Source organism: Trichoplusia ni, chromosome 11 (assembly GCF_003590095.1).
Source record: "Trichoplusia ni isolate ovarian cell line Hi5 chromosome 11, tn1, whole genome shotgun sequence".
Taxonomy (NCBI): Eukaryota; Metazoa; Arthropoda; class Insecta; order Lepidoptera; family Noctuidae; genus Trichoplusia; species Trichoplusia ni.
In genome coordinates, this window is record NC_039488.1 from 5,081,983 (window position 1) to 5,087,078 (window position 5,096).

At 35.5% G+C, this 5,096-nt stretch overlaps 1 non-coding gene across 1 annotated transcript; it reads right to left on the reverse strand.

The window, feature by feature from the left end:
• Positions 1 to 4,672: 4,672 nt before the first annotated feature.
• Trnal-cag lies at positions 4,673 to 4,756 on the reverse strand. Its single transcript has one exon. It is a non-coding gene; the product is annotated as a tRNA-Leu (tRNA).
• Between the last annotated feature and the right edge of the window lie 340 nt (positions 4,757 to 5,096).

A 5,096-nucleotide genomic window follows, 5' to 3' on the forward strand; every position in this document is an offset into this window, starting at 1 on the left:
TCTTTTACGTCACATTTACGATGTGACAGAAATGTTTTAAATATGGCATACTGTTTTATTTGTGTTTACAAGTGCTTGCAAGTAAGGTTTGCAGAGAAGTTTGTGAGTATCGCTTGACCATACAATGTCCGTTGGTTTTGTTTGTTGAACTAGGAGCCATTGTCTCGTATTGTTCATTAGTACAGCGAGCAATAAGTTCGGGGCCCTATGCACGGCGACTGGGCAGCTTTAGGTGGTCGCGGTACACTTCGACCTTATTTGCAAGTTCGGTTGACTTGCTTGGGGCAAGTTGTTCGCTCCATTCGGGCCAGGAAGCTTGTTAGTACGACTTCTGCGGTTTTCGACTAGATAACATTGTGTTAAAGATTTAAACTATCTGCTGTTGCAACCCGGATCCGCTTTTGTAAACTTGCGCCGTGCATAAGTATTCATTGTTGTCTTTCACGAGGTTGGAATTTTGAATGTTAAGTGCAACCTGTGTGTTTATAATTAGTGTACTGAAGTTGATTGTTTGAAGTTTGTTTTCGTAATAAGCTTAGTTTTGGTAGCTAATAAATATTTTCAGGATGACTGTTCTATTTTTATATGGTATTCAATTACGGTGGTTGTACCTATGTATCAGAACGTCCTTATTGCGAAACGGATATTAGTTTCCTCTGCCCACATTGCAATTGGTCTGACCTATAAAATCTCTGAACTGAACAACCAGGTAGGTAATATTTTGTAAGGGTGGGCTTAACAGAGGTATCTAACCAGCAAGACTGGATGACAAAGTAACATCCAGCCAGGATCACACAAGGCACATAAAACAGGACGTACACGATAGTAATTATTATGTAGGAGTTCTTATTTAGTAATGGTATTACATTCCTTCAGTAGATACCTAACAACTCTAAACAGTTGGTTTGTCATAACTTTTTTTCTCTATGAAACCTCAAAAAACTCAACTAGACCTCACCATAAAACTGTAATTGAGATTTGAGTTCGTGATTTGACGACGTACTAAAGCGAGTTATGTGAACTGAAACACACCCATTAACGGTGGTTAGATGACACTGTTAATATAAAGTGCGAGATTTGAAAATTTTATGGGTACACACGCCACTGGTACGTGAATTTGGAACTCGCTTTACGACTCAGAACTCGTTTCAGATACGTTTTAAAACTGGAATAAAAACTGACGGAATTTGTTGGAGGTTGTCTGTTTTTTACTGTTACAATGTTGTGTAAAGAAATAATTTGACAACATTTTATTCTAAACTAGCTGTTGCTATCAGCTACCTAAAATCGGGATAAAAACTACCTATCTATTAATCCAGGTTATAAACTATCGCTATACTTAATTTCATCTAAATTTCGTCTATGACATTACTTAAGGAGGTGATTTAAGGATCTGTTTTTGGATACATCCGCATGGCTAAAAGTTGATTTAAATCGAGCATTACTGTTTAATTTCAGGTTTTTATCGTCGAATTAGACTTAAAGATAATTCACAGTAAATTTAAGATCCACACCCTCATTTCAAAAGGATTATTTCTACTTATTGGAGACATATTAAAGACAAAATTCGTAATCAATTTTCTCAAATCCTGACCTCTGTCTTCACAAATTACGTAATAATTATGTAAACAATTACAAACAACTTCGATCAGACTTTTTTAGAATTCCCCTTAAACAGCGAACAGTTCTACCATTTCGATAGGAGCACAAACACGTAGGTGTTAGTAGTTCAGTAGTAACGTTCCATTAATTAATATTAAGCCGAATACAGCCCTAATTGTTTCGACTTACAGGTGGAAGCTTAATGTACTCCTCCGATAGTTGGCGAACACGTAAAATAAAAGTTTTAGAATATTTCTGCTACGAAGTTGTGCTTTAATAGAAAAATTGTGGGCCATATTGTAATGGCGGTGGGTAGTAATTAGTGTTGGTATTCTAATTTTGACGAACGTCAAAAAGAATAACGTTTGTCATAACTTAAATCTAGCTTAACCGATTTTGATTACTTCTTTTTCATTTGAAGAGATGTAATTGTCATTTGGTTGCAAAAAAATATCGATATTGAATAAATTGGTGTGTTAAAATCGATTTAAAATGACAAATTTTCATTCACACAACCTATAAAAAGTTAAATTCAAAGCGAATTCTTGCTTGATTTATCATTTCAACTTGATCCAACTATGTTCAGTTTCAAGCATCATTAAGTTTAGTCATCCATTATCTGTTATGAAGCGTATGCAGTAATAAGTAGAAAAACAACCGCAAGCCAGCCCGTATGAAGAGCCCTTAGGTCGCAAAAAATAAGTGTCTCCGCTTCTGATATTGACAGAGCCAAGTCACTTTGAGTTTATAAGGTTTTTTGCGACTTCTCACTTAAGTACTGTTGATAAAGATTATATTTTACGAGATTTAGTAAAATTATGATCTTTCGCGAGCCCTCTCAAGTGGTTATAAAAATCTGAAAATGTTGACGCTTTAGATAAATTAGATCATGTTTGATGGTTTACCGTCGGGGATTTAAATTTACATGAGTCTCTTATGAACTTCTGAATTCAATTTTGAAAGTCGTCATACAAAAAAGTCGTATATGATATTTAGTATCTGTCCCAATTGTAGTACGAATTCACGAAAGACACATTACTACAAAAAATCTTCGCAATCATTCTTAATGTTTTAACACCTTTTCTACATGATTTTAAATCCCTCCACACTTATAAATATCGAAGTAACATGACTTTTTTTATAAGTTACAAGGATGTTTAACTATATGATCATAATAATCTTTACAATAAAATTGTTAAAATATACATTAATCTACGATTTGAAAACCTCAATAAAACTGAATTATGGATCTAAAATTTTCTGCAGTACGTATTTTAAGTGGAACTTTACTAAAGTTCAGTTTTTTAATTGGTCGGTCGAGTTCTTTGCCTTTATTAATTTGCCAGTGCAAACGTTGGCGATCAGGGAAAATAGACGACTACCCGTGTTCCCGTAGTGATTGCATTTTTAATACGTAACTAACTAGATGTAATTGGGATCTTATTCACCTTTTTTGTCATTGTTGTTGTAGATATTATAATATTAATAAGGAATGTTAATTGTATTAGCCTATCAATGTCCCACAAGCAGGGTACGGGAAAATACGGGGCTTCACAAGTTTCACCATAGTTTTTACTGATCTTCCTTTCCAGCATCCAGTCCACTCCCATAGGTTTTAGTGCGATGTTTTTCCAAAGATTCACCGTTTAATCAACCTGACCGTTTGATTGCGTAAATACATGGTAAACTTGCAGTTCAAGAATAAAAAAACATGGATTGTTTGCATAGTATAAAATTGGGCGTACTACCATTAAATTCTTCTCCTTACGTATTAAACAAGAATAGGTCACATTCGGCCCTCCTAAGGACTTATTTACATGGAGTATGGCCGGCCATCCCATGTTATATTTACCAACCCATGTTGTTCATACTTATATACGTATGTAGGTACAAAGCCCCCACACATAGCTTGTCGAGTGCTCCTTTGATGTCGCACTGTGTAACGACATGTCAATCCGAGCCATGTCAAATAATAATAAATAAAAGAACCACTAAGGCGACCGTGAGTCTCTCCTCAAGTGAAATTGTATGGTTCAAGGAGCTGGATTGATGCGAACTTTACCTTTTTCCTCTTGGTTTATTGAAATAATCATTTCCGAGCTATTTTCATACTGAGCACATTTTTCTACGGTTTCTTTAAAGTATCATTAGTTTCAGCTGTGGCTAGTTCCGCTGCTATTCATGTTTTGTTCGGATTTTTCAGCGTTAAGATTCAAATAATGGCTGCAAAAATATTGTTTAATTTTCGCCTATGGCTTTGCCTATTGTGGTAGAATGTAGTAAACTTTAATTTTAGAAAAGACACCTTATCCTATTGAATCTCAAGTTCACCATATACCAACTACATAAAAATTTATAAAGTCGTTTAGAAATCAAACTGTCATAAGACGACAATAGGACAGGAAAAACAGAGAGTATAAACCGTCACATTTAAGGCTCATTCACACGAAATTCCCAAGAACAAATACTAACATCCCAAGACCTTTTGTCTAACCGCCCTTTTCGTCACAAGTATCCAGGTACAATAAAGTGTCAACGACCCTGAAATACTTACTCCAACATACGAGATGTACACGAGTCACTTATGCACAACAAACGCCTTCTATGCCGTGTTTACTAAGGAGAGCGTTTAAGTCGACGGCATCGCTTTAAACGTTGCAAAGGACTAATTCGCGACACAGTGTACATAATTACTTATATGAGTTTGCTTAAGTATTTTTAATGGTCTTGTGGGAACTTCATCTGTGTAATTGAATGTTACTGTCTTGTACGTGGATGAGTTCATTTTGTTGGAGTATGGAGGATTCTTGCGTTGTTCGGTAATTACGTTACTGCGTTTATTGAGAATGAAAGGTTTGAAAGTGTTCGTTCAATGCTGTGACGATGATAAGAGGTACTTGTAAGGTTAGGTTTAGTTTTTAAGTTTTCCCAAAATACCATTTACAATCCGCAATAAAAAATCTTAACGTTTTGACAAACATTCTAAAGAGAAAACCAACCCGATTAAAAAAAAACACGATTCCATTTTAAATGTAACAAGTCATCAGTTTCATTAGGCCATAAAAAACACTGTCAGAAGTGGGATTCGAACCCACGCCCACCGAAGTGGACTGCGACCTGAACGCAGCGCCTTAGACCGCTCGGCCATCCTGACATGTTGGTAATAGTATAAATATTCGTACCTTTTCTGCATGACTTTAGTTTCTTGCCGGTTCTTCTTCATAGTAAAGACATTATGGAATCGCGCAACTTGAGTCATTAGCGTTGTAACGAATGTTGTGCTAACGTATCTGAAGTGCATTTTTAGGCCTACTAGAAATAGCCAATTTGTAAGATTTTATATGTTAAATAATTCACCAAACATAACTATTTTTTTATATCCAGACCAAATATGTAAAGTAAGTTCGGAAAGAGGATGCCTTAGAAATCTTAGAACGGTAGGTATTTATAATGCTTTCAAACTGTTTTGTAATTGCCCAATAGAGAGTGAGATA